The sequence below is a fragment of the Culex pipiens genome, chromosome 3 (assembly GCF_016801865.2).
Source record: "Culex pipiens pallens isolate TS chromosome 3, TS_CPP_V2, whole genome shotgun sequence".
Lineage (NCBI taxonomy): Eukaryota > Metazoa > Arthropoda > Insecta > Diptera > Culicidae > Culex > Culex pipiens.
In genome coordinates, this window is record NC_068939.1 from 71,808,789 (window position 1) to 71,830,438 (window position 21,650).

The 21,650-nt window shown below is 37.3% G+C and overlaps 1 protein-coding gene across 4 annotated transcripts in view; it reads left to right on the top strand.

The window, feature by feature from the left end:
* Window positions 1-21,650, top strand: part of LOC120419515 (ion transport peptide) — a 74,127-nt gene that overhangs the window by 13,175 nt on the left and 39,302 nt on the right. Inside the window, exon 1 of one of the 4 annotated variants that reach the window (XR_005605735.2) lies at window positions 12,493-13,327. The exons of the other annotated variants lie outside the window; for them this stretch is intronic. The gene's annotated coding sequence lies outside the window, so the exon portion shown is untranslated. Of the gene's footprint in view, window positions 1-12,492; window positions 13,328-21,650 lie in introns of those variants that run through there. 4 annotated transcript variants of the gene reach the window in all.

The following is a 21,650-nucleotide window of genomic DNA, read 5'->3' on the forward strand; positions in this document are numbered from 1 at the left end:
GAATAAGTAAATCAAAATTATGTAAACAATATTAAGTTAGCGATTTTTATGAAAAGTTTGACAAGATTTCCCGCGGCGGGCGCTCTAAAATTCTTTGTGTAAATATGGGTATTCGGCGCCGTCGCTCCGTGCCATACTTTCATACACTTAGGAGCCCAGGGCGACGAAGTCCTTGTAGATAAAAAGGAAGACACTAGTGGTTGGTACTAGCAATGGTGGCCGACAGCTATAAAGTCAACTTCGTTTTTGACAAGATTTCATACTATTCAATGAGCTATATAACAGTAAAGAATGTTGTCGAAACGGTAGTTAACAGCATTTTGATTAAAAATGAATAGTTTTAATGAAAATGCTTTTCCTTATCTACAAATATGTCTTAATAGTCAAAAACCTCAAAAATATAACCTATATCAAATAAAATTTACAAAATACGGATGGCCGTCTTACCCCAGAAGGAAGGTGGCCCCCAAATAAATTATTTTTTTAAACATTTTTTTGTAAATAGCTCATCGCATTTTTTAAACTTTTTCGAGAGACATAATCTAGGGAAAACTTCAATTTAACATGAAACAATATTTGAAGACAGGAAAACATATTGTTATCAAACAAAAATGCCTAAGTTGTTATTGATGAAAATTACATCCAGTTTCAAGTTCAAAAATTATTTTTTTTTATTTTGAGATATTTTTATACTATTTCAAACAATATTTTTGGCAAAGGTGACTCCATATGCATTATTTAGCATGAGGAACATTATTGCTAAACATTGTAGTAATATTCATTAGTATACTTATTACAACAGTGGGGTGGTCGTCTTACCCCGCCTGGCCGTCTTACCCCAATCTCCCCTACATGGAAAGAGAGATGAAGCTTTTAAACCAGAGGTACCTAACCTCCGGCATACGATGGACTTTGCAAAATTGTTGAGTGTCCTTGGCCGTTGCAAATATTTTTCAAAGTTTATGTCGCCCCCCTTCAAAATCGGTCCGAAAAATCAGGGTGCAAAAAAATATTTTTTCAAAAAATTTAAAAATTTCAAAGGCAATAGAATTCTAACCAACTGAAAACAATCAGAAATGCATTTTCCTGCATTAAAAATCATATTTAGCATGTCTAGGATTGATCTTAGTTTGATTGATTTTAGTTTTTAAGTGCTTCAAAAACTGCTTTTTGGATTGTAAAATTTTCTTAGTTGGCCCCAGTTGAAAAAAAAAAACGGTTTCCCCTAACTTGGGTTGCCAAATAAATCTGGCATTGCCAGAATTGACTGACTGACTGACATTTTTTTTCATTTCTCACAGATTAAGTTAAATTAATGTTTGTTAATGTTTAAAACGTGAAAATACACAATTTTTAAAACATTTGTGCTCTAGTTAGAGAAGTCGATGGTCAGATTTTCACAGATTGATTTGCCAGATTTTTTTTCTATTCAGACCTGGTAACCTTGCCTGTAGCCAGCTACCCAGAAACGGCTACGGTTAAACACTTTACGATTAAATTTTATCGTTGAATATTCTACAAAATTACCATTTATGCGAATTAATTTACTTACACGCAGAATCACTTCCTGTCCAGACGTTCGTGTGTGACGTCAATCGGAAAGCCTCAACTGACGCATTTTTCCCACAACCGTTTATCGCGCCCAAATCTGCGAGCAAATTCCGGAGTCGTTCTCGATGAGCTTGTTGGTTATTATTCACGCGTATTTTTTGTTCTGTATCGTTCATGTGATGCCCAGTCACGCTATTATACGTAATTTTCCACGTGTCTACACCACATCTTGTGCTGCGGAGCTGCAGACTTCCCCTTCCCCCCTGCCTGTCAATGTAATTGAAGGGAACTTTTTGTATCAATTCTTAATCTAAGACTGATGTGCTGAGTATTCACCGTCATCATTCGCTAGAAAAAAAAAGTTGGACTCTGTTACACGACCACCCCGACAAATCAGTCAGTGCTGCCAACTGCACTGTCACTATTACAAACGATTATTGTCCCAGCCAGCGAGATACACAACTCCCATTCTAATTGGAATGGTAATTAAACGGTGGAAACCGGTGATTAATCAGTTGTTAGATGGTAGTTTATAAACTGGGTAATTGTAATAATTGTTTTCCAGCAGGTTCCATGAATCACGCGTTCTGGTCGTTTTCCTTCTCGCCGGGGGCTATTGGAGGGGAAATTTTTAAGCTACCACGACAACGTCGCAGTTTGACCGTTAAAATCTGATGAAATCACGACCGCGCAACGTAAGGGCGCAAATGTGCTGAATTGCGTCTGTCAGCTTTATTGGTTTACTCGAGTTACTACTAAATCGATTTTTTTTCGATTTTGACTTACTCACAGAGAAAGGTGTACACAGTTACTGGCAAAAATAACTGGTAAAGAATGGCCTATGATTTTCATTATCATTACACAATGTGCAAAACTTGCACTGATGCAAAGAACTCCAAAATTTGAACAACCTTGTCCAACTGATAGCCTTCGGAAACCGGAGCTTTTCTGGAATTTGAACGGCGTTGGAAATCTACTCCGAGTATGCGTCAGGTATTCCAACCTGCACCGGTTCACACCCATACCGTATTGCATCAGAATAAATTATCCACGGCTACAAATTGCCAACTATTATCATTTGATCCGGCCAGAGGTAATTACCACCTCGTACGCGTTTGTATTGGGAAGGCCAAAGTCTATAGCAGCACTGTGCTGATTAGGGTGTCTGCTAGAGTCACCAGGGTCACCTGCGCATGGAATACTTTTCGAGGGCAAGAATTTAACCGTAAAAAAATGCGCCCCGATGGGGAACCACCGCCAGCCTCCGCACACCGTCTAATCGGCCAATTAAGTCATTTTATTACCCGTGCTTTGCGTAGTTTCTGCACTCGAACGGGGGCTTGGCCTGCACATGTATGCCGCAACGAATGGTCGAGATGTCGTGAGATATTTCAGCTTTCGATGACGTCCAAGGAGTCTCCGTTGCGTCACAGCAGTGCAATTCCGAGTCACCTTAAAACGAAGAGATGGCCAAGGAGATTTCAATGCCGCACACCTGATTTTAGGACTTTATCCATTCCTGACCAGAGTTGCCAGGACAAAATTGAAACAAATCAGGCCAAGTACCGATAAAAGGTCTGACAAATCTGGCAGACCAAAATCATACCATCATGAATGGGGGAGGGGAGGAAAGATACACCCAGAACTGGGCATCGGCATACGAGAGGATAAAGATCACGATTTGGTAGTAAAATGGTACTGTGTGCGGACTGAGAGGATAAATCCCGAAATTACCGAGAGTACTTTACTCATGGGTTCATCTTCAAAAAAAGTTCATCTATAAAAAAAAGTACCGGTACCGAGACTCGAACCCAAGACCTTCGGCATATTGAACCGTGCCTTTGCCGTATGGGCCACCATGGTTCGGTGACTAAGTGGGGGTCATTTGTCCATATAAGCCACTCAATAGGATGAACTGTTCCAATGAACGAATGAAAACGCGAGAGGACTACCCGATCAGACGGTAATAACTAAATTCATGCCATTTCAATAACAAATACTGTTAAAATAACAGAAAGTGTTATGGAATATTCTTGCAAAATCCATTTTTGCATAAGAGTTCAATAACAGTTTATGTTATCATAACAAAAGTTGTTATTGGTCTGGTATTGTGTGAGAACCAAAACAACTTTGAAATAACATTTTTTGTTATGGAAGAATAACTCCAATTGTTATTAGGATGATCGGATTAGTTGTTAAAATAACAAAAAATAATAACAAAGATTTGTTCGAAAAATAACTTAAAATGTTATTAATCTGTTATTACAATAACAATTCAATAACAAAAAAATCATAACGGCGAATAACAAATCTTGTTAGTTATTGGCCTAGTATTTTCCAATATCAAAAAATGTTATTCCGGCGTTATTTCCGTCTGCTCGGGTATACTCTCGCAAAATAGCACTTTCCTCACGTTTCTTTTCGTGAGGACTATCCTCTCGTTCTTTAACTTTGGGTGTATGAATTTATTCAAAAGTTTGTAGAATTAAGATGGTTTAATTGTTTCTTCGGCTTCAAGAAGGTGGAATTTTCATTTTCATTCTGACACATATTTACTAATTATTTTGAATTTTGATTAAACTCGCCTAATTTTAACTTTATTCTGGCTGGCTGGCATTTGACAAAAACATTTCCAGATTTATCTGGCAACCTGGCAACCCTGTTGCTGACAGTTGGTCACGTGGATCAATGCAGGTGAACAACAAAATTCTTTGTAAATTGTGTCCCACCTATACCGTTGTACCACCAACGATGAAGGGTTGTGTCACGTGTGGTTTTAGATATTGTTTGAAAGTTTGCTTCAGTGTGTTCGATGGCATCTGGAACAAACGTTTTCAAGTTCCTCAGAAAGAATAGCTTGGAGATGCTTGGTAGTTTACTAGAGTGAAGGTCAATTTTAGTCTCGAGCAGTTTAGAAATTCTCTGCGAAACTTTGTGTACCTCGTTTCCTATGATCGATGAAGCTAACTAACCATGATTGTTAACTTTGGGTTTTTTAGTTAGCCAAAATTTGTTAACAGGTGATATAAATTTTTGAATGAAAAAAAAACCTTAAAATTATTTAAATCAACCCTTTATTTGAATATAGTTGAAATCGTTTTCCAATAAAAAATAATTATAAAGTAATTGATGTTTCTTGGATGTTTCGGGTAGTTTGCCATCAATTTATGTTTTAAACTGCAAAACAAATCAATAGTTTTTCAGATTTTGTCTTTTAACAAAGACTTAGGCTGGTATATTTTTTTATATTTTTTATTTTCAGCGAAATTGTTTTGACGAAATTGTGCGGTTTTTCAGAAAAAAAAAACCAAAATAATCAATCTCCAATATGCTAAAAATCAACTTTTTTCAATAAAACTGCGATAACTTTCAAATTTCAGCGATGAGCTACAGATTTTGGGTACCAAAATTTTTATAATTGAAAGACGCAACTTTTGATACCCAGACATGTATACTGCCCATGATCGCATAAATGTCCCATATGCATTTTCATCACTTTTGAGTTATTGATGCAGTTTGGTTCAAAATCGTGAGCTCTTTCTAAAGAGCCTATAACATCTGGTACTTTGTTCTAGAAATCGGGAGGAAATCCAGTTTTTTCGTCAAAACTTAACACGTAGCCTTATGTATGGGACAAACTTGCCTTGCGTTTTTCTCAGCTTGCTGTTTTTGCATATGGGACATTTATGCGATCATGGGCAGTATAGATCATCGCTGAAATTTTTAAGTTATCGCAGTTTTAATGAAAAAAAGTTGATTTTTTTGCCGATTTCGTCATTGTGTTCACCTTCTGACATGGGGCGTCGTAATTTTCACCTAGCCGTCATAGCATACTAAGGACAATGCGTACATTAGAAGGGTGAATCGATGATTCTGGAGACAACGAACGTCGATCCAATGCGCACCTTGGGGACAGAATGGACAAACCTAATTCCTTCTGGAATTTGTTCATTGGACCATCCCCTACACACCTGTCTTTATTCGGATTGAATCCATGTTGTCCCCAGACCTGTAGGAACGATTGAACGAAAAGCATAAAAATCCCATAGTAATTACATGTTAACTTTAAACCGCTGGGGACAGGTCAATTCTCAACCAAATGGGCTGATATTTGGCATGCGAGTCCCTATATCCTCTACAAGGGGAACCTCGGTTTGCTTGATTCTGAGAACTTTTTTGTTTGGTTGGAACACCCTAATATTCATACTCACAATTGAAAAAAAAATGCGTTTAGGTTGATAACAACAAGCATTTATTGTATGTTTAAGAGAAAATTTTGCTTAAATATACAGTTTTCTTCATTTTTAAAGGTTTAATTAAATCGTTGTCCTATATTGGACCACTCTAATTTTTACTCATTGGTTTAAATAATGCTGAACATGCCAAATAAAAGATTTGCAGACAACAACACGCTTGAAATTGTGATTTTATTGATTTTTTCATCAAAAAATCTTCAGAGGGTACACTTTAGGAAAAAAGTCCACTAATGGATAACGTATCCTATCGGAAATCGGTACATTACGTCTCCAACAAAATGCATGTGGGTCATTCCAAGTCAACTGGGTACACCTTTGGACTCGACCTTCACCGATTTGGACCAAACTTGGAGGGAACGTTCATCTATCGATGGTTAACAGAAATCCCAAATTTAGAGCTGATTGGACCATCCCTCTATTTTTGGCATCGCCCTCTTTTTTGACGATTTCCTTAAAAAAAATGTTTTAATTATAACTTTTCCCCCTTTTTTTTACTTTCGAGAGATTGCATTTTATAGAAAATTGTCCAAGGAATTCGATAAAAATAAAATTTTAACCCTTAAGTGCCTCCGTATTTTATATATTAACGTTTTAAGTATTAAAATTCTGTTTTGACCAATTCCTTAAATTTTTATTTTTTCTAATTTTACCACCATCGTGTTCCCCGGAGAATTTTACATAAAAATTTATGTGAACCTCAAACTAAAATGAACTTATTTCGGATTTGAATTCATAGGACAGAGTGCTGCGTAAAATCAAACTTTTTTCAGTAAAATCGCTGTATCTCGCCAATAGTTCATTTTAGTTTGAGGTTCACATTAATTTTTATGTGAAATTCTCCGGGGAACACGATGGTGATAAAATAAAAAAAATATAAGGAATTGGACAAAACAGAATTTAAATACTTAAAACGTTTAAATATAAAATACGGAGGCACTTAAGGGTTAAAATATTATTTTTATCGAATTCCTTGGACAATATTCTATAAAATGCAATCTCTAGAAAGTCTTTTGTTCGAATGATTGCAAAGTTACTATTAAAAAAAAGTTTTTTAGAAAATCGTAAAAAGGGGGCGGTGCCAAAAATAGAGGGACGGTCCAATCAGCACCAAACTTGGAATTTCTGTTAACTATCGATAGATGAATGTTCCCTCCAAGTTTGGTCCAAATCGGTGAAGGTCAAGTCTAAAAGTGTACCCAGTTGACATGGAATGGCCCATGTACTTTTGAGCTCATTTCGATGGAGAAGCATGGTTGATAAACCGGAATTCGATAAATCTTTTCCAAAAAATCATATCTTTTAATCTCCTTTCTTTTGAACATTTTTTAAAAAATGTTTTTTTTTGCAAAATTCGCCAAAACGCTTTTTTATACTTCCTTATTTCAGATAGGACTACTCTAATCGCCAAACCAAAAAAATACGGGTATAATTATTTTGTACAAGTAACTGCCATGCCGATTTTGATTCAAATTGGAGCACATTGGATCTGGATCTAGCTGGTTTGACGTGGTTTGTCAAACGTAAAAGTGACCAACCACCGAAGGGTTGACTGTAGACGAAGTGAAATTTTGCCTTCGGGGGCCTTCGGATAATCCAGTCTGGACTTTAATACTTAAGTTTTATTCAAAAAATCTTAAAGAGAGTGGAGTAAACGTTAAAGAACTTTTTTTAAAAGGAAACAAAAACAATTTAATTAATTGAACTTACCGACCAGATTTAAAACCATCTTCAAACAAATTTCATCAAAACTCAATTTCCTGCATGGCGCCCACTTACACCAATCTCCTTCACCACAAAGTTTCATTCTCAACGTCCGTCACCGACGTCAACGTCAAAAACGTCAGCTCGGACCGAACCGAACCGAACGCACATGATGGCGTGCATTCACTTCTCTCGATTAAGCCAATTGCATCGTGCATTCAGCATGGGGCTTCTGTGTATGTTGGTGCGGTGCATAAGTCGTCAAGTCAAGTCTCCCTCATTCATGTGTGCTGCCCACATTCTCTCGGTTGCTCTCTTTCTCTTGCGTTGTCCACTCTCTCTTTTTTGTGCGTATTCTCACGCGTGTATGCTGGTTCAAGTGGACGACGAGCTGAGCCGAACCGAACTGCATTGCGCTAAATTCGGTTTTATGCTTCGGCGGCTTAGTCCTTAAGAACGGTGCAACAAGTGAACAAGCAAAATACACGGGAGAGCATAAGTCGAGTGCTGCTGCTGCCGTGCATTTCGTCGGGTGACTTTTATATAAAAGATCGGACGATTTTTTTTCCTTTCCGCGTTTTTTTTTTTCATTCGCTCGTTTCAAATTGTCGGGGCGCGTGTTTGAAAAGTGAATTAATGCTTCAACCAAGTTGACAGGTGATTAGCTAAACTGGACTAATCGGCAGCTTTGAGGGAAACCGAGGGGAGGGGGACTAATTGATTCGTTATCTCTTCATTTGTGGTGAAAAGAGGGTTTTTTTTCTTTTTTAAAAGTTGGTTTCGAGTCGCGCTTGTGATGGTGGGAAAAAATTAAACTCGTTGAGTGCAGTGATGAGAGAGCGAGAGAGAAGAGCTGCTGCCGAGAGTTCAATTCGTTTGACGAGAGTGTTCGTTTTATGCTGGGTTGTGATAGATATGTGAAGGAAGCTGTGCTGCTGCATGTGGTGTGATGGTGGTCTCTTGGCGGGTTCGCACAATACAACTGTAAAAGGCAACTTGTCGTCGTCGTCGTCGTTGGCGGTGGTGGCGGCGGTTTGAGAGTAAAGAAAACGATACAGTATGCGTCATGGGAAAATTGGGAAAATTTATGGTGCCGAACAGTGTACCAAAATTGGATTTTAACTTGCATGTAATTTAACAAAGTTTTATAAAATTCTGAACTTTTTTTTTTATAATGCAGAGTTTTTTTTAAGGTTCAACTAAATTTTATTTTTTTTTGCAAAAAGCACTCCGGATAATCAAGTTTGGGCTTTATCAATTAATTTGAGACTAATTTTTTTTCTAGTGTCCGATTTTATTGTAAATTTTAAAAATAACCATTAAACAATATTCAGTGCAGACATGATTTTCTGAATTCTCGATTACCTGATTTTTGATTATTCATAAACTATGAAAAATGTTTGCAACGGCCATATTGGAAAATAAAAAAAATACAGTACAGTTGTTATACAATCATTTGTTTTCAAAAAAATCTAAGTTTTGACAAAAAAAAAAACACCGAAATTTAACAAAACTTTAAATTATTTTCTAACGGTTTCAATTATGCTCGAAGTGATTTGCAACGCTGGAAAATGCATTTTAAATTGGTTTTAGTTGTTTGCACGTCTAATTTGCAAAGAATTAAAATTTCGAAAAATTTATGTTTGAAGTGAAACCACCATAGCAAAAAATTCGATGGTGAAATCGCATGCAAAAGCATGCACATCACCTTCGTCAAAAAATACACTTAACTTACAATGCATGTACAATTTTTTTTAACACAAAAAAAGTTGCAACCGACGGGATTCAATCCCAGCACCAACAGTATGGACTGGCGAAGAAAGGAAAGGATAAACGCATATAGGAGTTTGACATTTCGGTCAAGTAGGTGTCCCATACTGATGGGCTACATATTTCAGGGTGTAATATTACATAGAATTTCATAAAATAATGCAAAATTTATTTTACACCCAGGCCTTTTACACGCAGCTGGATTACTACTTTTTTACTGTGCATTCGGCACTCATTTTTTAGCCGATGATATCTTGGAAACTGTTGATCCGATTTTCAATTTTCAATTGTGAAACTCATGTGAATCTGTTTACCATCTTTTTGAAAAAAATATCGACGCAGTTGTGCTATCATGTCGCACCAGCCATTTCGACGTTCCGAGAAAAACGTGTTTTAATGTTTGACCTTGAATAAACAAAAACGAGAGCACGCAATGTAAACAATAAAAACCCGTTTTGTTTGGTTGACCGTTCTGTGCATTGGCCCTAAGTTTGGTTGTATTTGGTTGCCGGAGTCACGAGTTATAATTACAAATGTTTATGGTAGTCTCACTTGTACGTATGTCAAACGCATCCTGACCTGAAATCCCTTTGGTCAATTGTCACACTTACTTAAATTTTCAGGGAGGGACATGATAGCACGACAAGATTGAAACTTCTTTCATATGAAAAGTGACAAAAATGCACGGAGCTTTTTTGGTTTTTATTGAATATCTCAGGATATCAGGATTGTAATCGAATTTTGGGGATCTGTGAAGGTGAGGCATTTTGAGCTGCACAAAATTCTTATCTCAATTTGGCCCAAAATGCACGTACGGTTTATAAAACGAAACCTAAATTTCAAAAAGGATCAAGCAGTTAGATAATATTTGATTTGCTTTTTGGGGAGATTTTCAAAACTTTACAAAAATCATTATATGAAAAAAATTATTTGGAGAAAAACAAAACGTCCGTTATACCCTATAGCTCGAAAGTTGGCACTTTTCGTTAACTAAAATAAATATAGAAAAATAAAAAATAAACAGAGTTATGTAAAAGTTTGTTACAATTGAATTTATGCGACAAAAAAATGTATTTTTTCCGTGTGCCATTTTTTTCGAATACAGTCCTAATCGCTTATCATAAGTTTGGTTAACCAAAGCACAGTGGGAAAAACGGGCCCAAAAAATTACCGCAACATGGTTGCGCGAAAACCATCGATTCTTATACATCAAAAGCTTCGTTTTTGCACCATGAATAATAATCCGATGAAAAATCGCACTGCACGGACCGGTTGCCGAAGTAAAGACCATCGGAAAATCCGGGTTTTTGGACGAGCTTTCTGGTAAAAATATTTTCGAGACTGAAAATAGTCTGTCATAGAGAAATAGCCAAAAAATGGCGAAACATTGTCTGAAGAATTGCTTCCAAAATTGTTTTTTGAAATTGATTACGTTCAAATCACTAAAAAAAAAACGGTTTTAGTAAATGCTTTTTATTTTTATAAGACAGAAATACTATCCTACATATTTCGTGAGTTTTTTTTGTAACATCTTAGGATATTTTCTCAAACATTTTGAGTGAAAAAAAATCGTGACTTTTAAACTTAAAATCGGAAAATGTCATAGAATAGCCTTTTTTTCTTTCAGTGTAAAAATCCAAATGATGCAAAACGGCGTATTAGAACTGATGGAGTCGGTGGAGTTTCACCAAAATAAAAAAAAACACAAAAATCCAACCAAAAACATTTTAGGTAAATTCTAGAAAACTGCTCTCCACAGTGAAAAAGCGATGAATTTTGAAAAACTTGAAAATATGATGTTCGAATATTACAATTTTTTTTGTGTAATTGTGTATTTTTCTATTTTCCTTTTATCTGTGATTGTGGTAATGATTTTCAATACATATTTGCATAAGTAATTCAAAATAATTACAAAGAAGTCATAAAAAAAGTCTTAAAAAAATGTCGTAAATATTTTTTCATATTTTTGTTATAATATTTCGTATTAAAACAAATTCTACCTCTTGATTTAATTTTAATGTCACTTCCAAGATATAGGATGAAACATTAGAACAAAATCAAGGATTTTGATTTTTCCTCTATATTTGGGTTTGGTATTTCTATACCTTGGAGGAGTGCTTGGCCGAATGGTTACGCTGTCCGCTTTGTAAGCGGATGACCATCGGTTCGATTCCCATCTGTTCCAAGCTTCTATAGAATGAGGAAGTAAAACGTCGGTTCCGGTCTTGGTTGTTGTTAGGCCGTTAAGTCATTCCAGGTATGGGAGTCGTCTTCCTGCTTTAAAAAGGCAAACAACACACCAATCCAAGCCTGCTCCGGTTAAATCAATCGCTGGCGGCGGTTGGACTCGTAATCCAATGGTTCGAACCATGGGGTGGAAGGTTCCTTGGAGTAGAAATAGGTTTGGGTGCTCTCCCCATTCAAGCCTTTGGACTCAAAGGTTCGAGCAGAAACTTGCAATAGAGGCCACAAAAGCTCTGGGGGTCGTTAAAGTGGACGATTTGATTTTTTTTTATTTCTAGACTTTATAAATCAAAAACTGGTTGAAAATTTGAGGATTTATCAGATATTCGTTCTAGATCTGAAGATCTGAAGATTGTGTGTTTTCTTGTGACTTGTTACTTGTAAAAAGTTAGGACACAAGTGACGGTTGCCATTGGGATGCAACTGGATTCTGGAATGTTCAGGTCTTGTTATAGATTTTTTTTGTTACTTTGTACCAATTCAGACCTGTTCAGAAATTCTTTAGAAAATGGATTAGAAACATCACAAAGGATACAGTTTTTTTCCTTTAATTTTAATTTGGTTAAAATGTTGTATCTTTGCTGAACTGATTAAATAAGAAATATTAAAATGAATATGCCTAAAATTAATACAACAGCAAAAACTACCATCAAAGGTGATCTCGTGATCTCCATGCAATAATTTATCCTGTCACCCATAAAAAAAACTGCTGGAAATTTCCCAAACCCGAAAGGTGCATGTCGCCATTACTTTTTTTTCCGCAACCAACTCCATGACGCATACTGTACCGAAACCATGCAGCAGGAGAAGGTGACATCCAACGCTACTCAACGCAAGAGCGAAGAGCGAACCAGATCAACCAACTCGTCGGAGACACTCCGACGACGTCGCCCAGTGTCCGTCCGTCCGCCCTGCGATCAAATGAGAAGAAAAGTATAAGTTGAGAAAAAGATAAAACGGGCGACTCAGTTGTATCCGAGAAGTCTACTGCAACAGACGCGCAACACAGAGTGAGAGAACTCGTACAGAACGTACCAAGTAACGCAAGCCCTGAAAAGAGTGTGCAATAAAGAGAAGTGTTTTAAGGAGGCAAACCGCGCGAAAAAGAGTTACAAGAGGAAAAATAACAGCACGACAGGAGTGATCGGTTTGTATACAAAATAAAGATCAGAAGTTTAATGCACGGCAACAATTAAGGCACGGCGCGCGAGCTTCATAAGTAACTGGTTTAAGTTACTTAGTCGGTTGGTACAAGTACTTAAGAGAGGAGGCCGGCGCTGGAAAAGTGCAAGAACGTCGTCGTAAAACGCTAAAGTTTATCGGTTTTTTTTGAACAGCAACACGTTTTGCGAGGTGTGCAAGTGTGAGGAGGGAAATCGAACAAAAAGTTAGTTGCGGTTTCATCTATCTGCAGTTGGAAGCAGGAAAAGTGACGGAAGCTACTAGGTTGATCACGTGCAGTTCGTTACAGTCGTCCAAGATGACTGTAATTAAGTAAGAAACATTTGAAAAAAGTGTGATTTCAGTTGTAAAAATCAAACAAAAACTCTCAAGAGTGAATCAGTGATTGAAGTTGACTTCAACAAACAGAAGAGAGCTATCAAGTTGTAGAAAGGTCAACGAGATTCGCGGCAGCATCACTTAAGGAGAAATCCATCGCACCAGTCAGCAGACCCGGGTAGAGCGTTCTTTACCACCGTAAGGGTGCCCGCGCACGTTTACCTTCGTCGGACAACTTTTTCTTCAACTCTGCGTGGCGCGCGTGCGAATCGGATAAACCCCGACTCTGACTCTGAATTGAAATCGTAAGTAAACGACACGTGACGTAACACCATAATTTCCGCGCCAGAAAATGAGTGAAACTTGTTTGAGGAAAATGGACGGAAATGATGGTTAATCGAAACCCTAGACGGGTTGAGCAAAAAAAGGGGGCACGACCGACCGGCCAGCAGTGAATGAAAATTTTGCTCTCGTTAAAGAAAAGTGCGCACGATGGATGCGTTCAAATGACGCGGACGCGATCAACGGCGACAAGTGGAGTGATGTAGGGTGTCGCTGAAACCATTCAGGTCGGATCGGTCATATATGACTCAAAAATCTTAACACGAATTGACGAAAATGCGATGCAAAAATTCTGAAAATTACTTAAACAATCAAAATTCTGAGTTCAGTGTTTATCATCTCGTATACAAAAGTATTCAAAAGACTTTATCCAAAGTAGTGAGTACTTAGATGAAATCGATATAATATTTCAATGCTGAATTTCATGAGTTCAGATGAAATGACTTCCGGACAACGTAGGATAGGTATTTGAAAGATTCATCCGATGAGCTAAGAGTTGAATGAATCAGTAACAAAAAGTTTTGCCAAAAAAATGTCTTCTGGGACCACTTTTCTAAACAATAATTTTTGTCAAACTCTGTTGATGATTTTGCTTGTTTTGTGCGCAAGTAATTTTCTCAGGTGTCAACTTTGGTCGTAATTCTTGTTAAGGTGGTAGATGGTTTCTTTCACTTTTGGGGCAATGGCTGTCAATGATGGTTCTGAATTCTGGGTCCATAAATAGTAAATTGAAATGAAATAAAAATCACTATATGTAAAATTCTTCTACAAACAATACAAAGAAAACCATTTTTTGATTGAAACATTCTGAATCAAGATTGGAATGTTTTTTTTTTTCTAAAACAAACATGGCCGCCAGATGGCCGATCGGGAATGATGCCTTTCAGAGCCTTAAGAGAAATTCTCAATCTGTGTCAAGCTGAAATTTCTTATTTGGTATTTTTATGTTTAGCAAATTTAAAATGGTTTACTTTACATTACAAAAAAATAACAGCTGCTTGAAAAGTACCGGCAAAAAATCCGATAGTAAAATCGCATGCAAAAGCATGCACATCACCTTCGTCAAAAAAGACACTTAATATTACACACTGCATGTACAATTTTCGTAAACACAAAAAAAGTTGCAACCGACGGGATTCAAACCCAGCACCATTAGTGAGGACTGGCGCCTTAGCCCGCTCGGCCATCAGACCGATGAAGAAAGGGAAGGATAAACGCATATATGAGCTTGACATTTCGGTCAAGTAGGTTTCCCATACTGATGGGCTACATATATCTGGGTGTAATATTACATAGAATTTCATAAAATAATGCAAAATTTATTTACACCTATTGCCTTTTTCACGCAGCTGAATTACTACTTTTTTAGCTTTTTTTTGCGAAATTTTGATTAAATACACCATTTTCAAGCTATAACCAAATCTAAAAATGTCTTCTTCGATATTCGTAATTGCCACCCACATAAAACAAGTGTAGAATCACTCGCCACGGAAATGATGTACACAGAAAAAATCATGGTAATATTACATCTGGAAAGGGGTACATCTTTTATGTAAAAAAAAGTGTTATTTTACCACTGAAAATGTGTAATTTTACTTCTTAAAATGTGTAATTTTTTCGTTCTTATTAAGGTAAAATTATATCATAAAAAGGTAATATTCAACCAATATTCTACGATTTATTGCAAATTTACATCAAATTACATTTAGATTGAAATGTTTCATGACGTACACATGTGTGGCATGATTAATTGAGTAAAACCCGGAATATTTTTTTGTGCTATCACAGCAAAAAATCCGATGGTAAAATCGCATGCAAAAGCATGCACATCACCTTCGTCATTAAAAACATTTAATATTACACGCTGCATGTACAATTTTTGTAAACACAAAAAAAAAGTTGCAACCGACGGGACTCAAACCCAGCACCAACAGTTACGACTGGCGCCTTAGCCCGCTCGGCCATCAGACCGATGAAAAATGGTAAGGATAATCGTATATATGAGCTTGACATTTCGGTCAAGTAGGTTTCCCATACTGATGGGCTAAATATTTCAGGGTGTAATATTACACAGAATTTCATAAAATAATGCAAAATTTATTTTACACCCAGGCCTTTTACACGCAGCTGGATTACTAATTTATTTGCTGTGTATCAGCCCTTATTTCAATCTACGACATCTTGGAATCTGTTGATCAGATTTCGAATGGAAATGTTAAAACCTTTATTTCTTGATATAAACATATTTGCAAAATTTCATAATCACGAAAAACTTTTCAAAATGTTGAATATGGTTCAATCCTTTCTTACTTTTTTTTTAAATATGAATGAGGATTTGATAACAAACACATTATTCAAAAATATTTGCTTGAAAATTGTGTAATCAATACAAATTTCACAAATATTTTAATGATCTTTTGGATTGCAAATTAAATTTAGCATCCGAAATTATTTTTTTCTAATAAAGGCCGTTGCAAATATTTTTCAAGGTAATGTAGCTCCCCCTTCAAAATTGGTTCGAAAAATCAGGGGGCAAAAAAAAAAACATGTTTGCATGTTTGTTTTTTTATTTGTTTGCCCCCTTTCTAACTTCTAACTTGATTCAAATTTTCACTAGAGTACTTTTTGATTGCACAGTTAATTTTACATCCTACAATCGATTTGGTATCTTCGGCAAGTTGTAGGTATGAATACAAACTAAAAAAATCGAAGTATTGGTCGCAAAAATTTTTCAACTTCATTTTTTGATGTTAAATCAAATTTGCAATCTAAAAGTACTTCAGTAAAATTTTGATAAGAGGCACCGTTTTCAAGTTAAGGCAATTTTTAGGTAACTTTTTTAAATTTATGCACATGTTTGCCTACTTTTGAAAAAAATATTTTTGAAAAGCTGAGAAAATTCACTGTATTTTGCTTTTTTTGAACTTTGTTGATACGACCCTTAGTTGCTGAAATATTGCCATGCAAAGCTTTAAAAACATAAAAAATGATGTTTTCCAAGTCTCATCCAAACATCCCTCCATTTTCTAATGCCGATGTCTAAGCAACTAATGGTCCAATTTTCAATGTTAAAAAAAATTAAACAATCGTGAAATTTCCCGATCTTTTCGAAAACAATACTTTCAAAATTTTTAAATCAAGACTAACATTTCAAAAGGGTAAAATATTCTATATTACGCCCTTTTAAAATATTAGTCTTGGTTTAAAAATTGAAAATATGTTTTTCGCAGCACACAAGTGACAAGATGATGATTTTTTGAAAAATAAAAATCGGACCAACCCCTCCTGAGATTTGTACGGAAATCGTGGTTCTTAGATGTTTCAGCCCCACCAAGTTTGAGCTCGATTAGAAAAAGTTGATTTTCATTTTGGACTTTTTTTTTGTTCAAGATTGAACTGGAATGTGCCATGTGTGAAAGAAAATCTGGAAATCTAGGAACACTGCCGAAACTTTTTTGATGAAGATTGTTCTACCGCTGACACAGAAGGAGTGGCAAAGTGCTATTCGCTTTTCATGCAGTCCAATGTTTGGGCACACCCTATTCCATGTGTTCGCTCCATCAAAACGACTCAATTCGCGATATACTTTTTTAATTAGTTTGAATTGGTCGCCTCTGCCTTACGTCATCTCGCGTCTAACCCGAGTTTGAGACATATTCGAATTTTGTCAACTCACTCTGACGCCGCATCGGTCTGTGCATGTTACCACTTGTGGTAATCATTTCTTTTGGAAGAAATAGGTTACCCAGTAAATTCTCCGTCCGCGTCCGTCAAAACCATTAAGGGTCACAAGCTGCGGTGAAAATGGCGCCTCTCGCCAAGTCAGCCAGTGGTAGTTGTGTGGTGCTGTCCACCGACGACCGCTTTACAATGTGGTCGAACATGTTTTGCTGTGGCGCTCACCGACGGGCCTGACTTGGTATAGGTGACGCGACCAGCTTTTGCGCTTGCGATCACGTAGACTTTGTGGCGGCACGCAATCTCGCGATCCGGTCAGGCCCTCAGCGGTTATTCAGCGGTGGCCCAGGTCCCGGTTCGAGGGAAAATCGCTGGCGATATCGCCGGAATAATGCATTTCCTTTCGTGTGTTTTTTGCTGCTGTTGTTTTGTAAAGTGCAATTTGGTAGGGGATTTTTGTGTGTTTCTCAACTCAGGTGTATCACACGAAAGCGACAAGACAAAGTATGTACTTTTTCTGATGAAACTACCTTTGTGTGTCTCGGGAAGTCGTAATTCTTTGTCTTGATGAAAGCTGTCGGTATGGATTTGAATCTACCGTAAGTGGTGATACAGAGGTATTGTTTTCAATATCGATAATTTTGCGATAAAATGAGGCTTTTTCCACAAGAAGAGATATTGCAAATTTGGCAACACTGTCTTAACTATCGTCGAGAATTTTGACAAGACTTTTTTGCATTCCCTTTTTAAGAGTTAACTTATTTCGCAGACGAAAGAGACATTTGGTGGGACACGACGATAAACTTTCAGTTTACACAAATCTCGCTAATGAGAGAAGAGAGAATGGTTCGCAAACGATATTTTCTCTCACTGAGTACTCGTTGGAACTCTCTTCAATCGCACGCGCTGTTTCAAGAATGAAATCCTTAATGATTTCTCTCTATCGTATACCAATTAATGGTTGATGCTACCACCAAATGTCACGCCCCTTGGGAATCTTGCAAGCTAGTGACACATCCTGATATTTCAGACAGGCGCATAGGCAAAAGAGCCTTTCTGTTAAAGACTTCAACGACCGGTAAGGCGAGGTTGAAAACTAAAAACAAAAAACAATCAATTTGTCTATGAATTCGCTTGGAGACGGTGATTTTAGCTGATAAGATTAGATGTGAAGTGTTGATGGTCTACTTTTTTAAGAGGATAAGGAAAAATCTCGACGGTATCCATAAATAAGTTTCGCTCAGAGTTGGTCGGTTTTTGAGAAGGTAGACCTAATGGGATACGCTCTAAGCAAGCGTTGCAATTAATTTGACCATAAATTCTAGAGAAACTTCTTGATATTCAATGCAAATCACCATCCTAACTCATTTGAGATCTGCTGATATGCGCTTCGTTCAAAGAAATATCAACCGATAAACATCATTTGTGCGGTGTAATGGAAAATAATCGCAGGAAAGAGTCTTTCTAGCGAAGATGAATCCATCTCGATGCATCATCATACTCACCACAGTGTACGCCATTATTAGCCAGCATTGAACCGTTGCCGTGGTATTTCCAGCAGCAGCTCTACGCTCTGGCCGGCGCGAATTGACACAAGATAAATAAATCAATTATTTATAATTACATCCCCGCTTGTTATTTTCCTTCAGTGACATGGCACGTAGCCCATGCGTCAACCCCTAGAAGATGGGATTGCTGTAATTTCGCAGCAACGCAGTGTTGGTTTTCAGTTTCTAGAAACAACAACAACAACAACAACTAGTTGAAGAGATGTTGGTGGTGCGTTTAAGCGCAGCGCTAAGTGGCGCAAACAACAACAACAACAACAACAGCCCAGCGCCGTCATGTCAACGAACAGCCAAGTGACACACCCCCCGTTTTTCCAGGGCGCGCAAGGAATTTCACAACCTAAACCTGTTGATTGAGATTGATAGGCCCCCGTAGTTGGCGAGGCGCTCTGAAGAACGGGTTCAACCGAGTGCGAGACAACTCGGCACTGAGTTTGTAGAGAATGTCACATGCGTTTTTGACGTTTTCTGAACTCGGTTTGAGCTACCGTGAAAATTAATCGTGAAACTGTGAATTATACTCATTTTGCGTGGCGTTTCGTTCGGGCATGATATTTTATTCATGGATTTTTCACGGCTGTCAAATTAAATGCTCTGCTTTTGTAAACAAGATTAAAAATCGAAATGTCGTCCTCCCCAAGGGTCCATCAACCCAAGTAAAGAAAATAAAAGGTGGGATCGTCACGGCGGTGGTCGGTGGGTACCGTAAACCATCGTAAAGGCGCCCACCCATATACAAAGTAGGCATCATGTTGCGCATTGTATTCAAATAAGTGCCCCGAAAGGAATGCGAACAATTTAAATGTCAAAGCGCTGTTGTTTTGTGTTTTCTTCTTGTTTGTTTTCGCGTTTGCGTTGTTGGTTTTTGCGGTTTTAGCGTACGGCTCAAGTCAGACCACGACAACATAAACAAACATACCTTTTTTGAAACCGTAGACAGAGATAGAGAGCGAGAGGGAGAGAGAGTAATGTCATGTTGGGCTGAGATTTGTCATTTTCTTGCAACGTCTTTGATGTTTTTGATTACATTTGGAACGAAATGTTCCGTAGTAAATTTTCAATAGGGCGTAACATTGGATGTAAACAAGCAGCCTATCCCACTCACACTAAACTTTTACTGTCACTAGAGCAAGTGGGATAGGCATAACATCACGCTCACATTCAAAATTCACCAGAAATTATGTTAGAATTGATATCTGTTTGAATTAAATGTAAACAAAGACAGCTGTCAAAAACAAAAAAACCAAGTCGTTGTCAAATGTGCACACAATTTTGATTGGTTATTTTTTACATTTAAGCGCTTTTTATTCAGAATACATTTGGATTAGCGAAATTCACACCAGAGAATTCTCACTGTTTTATTCATTCATTTCTTAAATGTCAAACTTTCTGCAGCTGTTTATTTTCAGTAGATTTACGACCTTAAAAATCGCAACATCGTAAAACACAAAAATGCAAACAGAAGCATGAGTTGGCAAATTTTGCTTCGGCAAAGTTGTTAGTCATCTCAAGATTAGTACCTTTTGACAATCGTGGGAATTGTTTTTCTTCTTTAACTTAAATTGTAACAAGCACATACGATACGGGAATATCAGACTTTGCTTTAAATATTACGTCAGTTAATTCAAACCACAGTGCAACAGTTATCAATAGCTCGCAGATGTTTATTGTTATGGTTGAGTTGTGCAATGTTTTATGATTCAGAGCAATGATAACAAAGCATTTCTATTTCTAGCAGTCCTTCACTATTTTTATAGTTCTCAGGAAATTAGGTTACACTTTCGGGAAGTACTTTTGCGTTGATTTTAGTTTTCAGTAGAGAAATAGTAGAGAAGATCGATTAAATTTATAGTAAAAGTAAGTTTCATTCAAACTCTTGTAGTTCCTTCCACATTGTATTGCGCGTTTCATCGAAAAATGTCGTGGTATTGCGTGCTCGCCGCCACCGCGCAAACCGTTCGCATGTCTGGTTCAATTTGTCAACGGACTTGCAGTTTTTGTGCGCGTCGTCCTCGCAAAACTTCTTGCAAAAATAGCTTGTTTTCCTTCCCCCTCGTTACTCCTACCGGGTCGTCGGTGGCAATGAACATACTTGAACTAAAAACGGCGGACGCGTGGTCCTTTGATGTTGCGCCTCAGTGCGAACATCATAAATTAGTTTGGATACTCTTCTCGGAAGTATTTCATCATTTTTCAGCCGCAGTCAGCAGAAACAAGAGGAAGAAAAAAGAGAAAAAGTGGTGTTTTTGTTGGCAGAAACTCGCAAATTTTGAGGACACAACAATTTTACAAAAACTGAGTAAAGTCAAAAATTTAATATTTTTTTGTTCACATTAGAAAAATTCAGATGGAAAACAAATATTTGTGATTTTTTAAATTTTCGTAAGTCATTCTCAAATGTTTGTCAACAGTTTTAAATTCTCACATAAAACATCACTTTTTCTCGCGATGATCTCTCCCCCGACAACTGTGCGAATTGCTCTGCTCTGTCTCACGTGCGGAAACGAGCTGTCATCGACGCGTGATGAGTTGCTTTGAGAGTGTCGTATGAGTGACGTTCCCGTCACAGGGGTGTCCCACACCAGAGGTCGACCAAGTTTTCCGTGGAAAATGTCTACAAACCGAACGGCTCGTCAGGTAAAAGATTCAGAAAATATAAAATTTGGGTGCACAAATCTTTCAATATGGCACCCACAAAATCGTCAACAACGATGCAAAATAAGATACACACTTGCCGGTTTGATATCTCGGTCTCAGTCTGCACTATGTCTCTGATGACATCTGAAATCATATTTTCAGCATCATCTTATGTTGGCTGAGAAAAAGAAGATGAAGAAGTGCAGCATCAGTAACGGATCCGATCGGCATCATGCATGTAGGCCAGATTCAAGGAAGGAGATATTTTTGGAATTTTGCGGTTAATTATGTCTTGTGTGTTGTGGACAGTTTTTTGTTGTTGTTGATGGTTTAGTTCGGGATGGGATGGTTTTCCGGGAAGTAAATCCAGCATTTGGGCGCTTGTCAATATTGTTGATTAGAG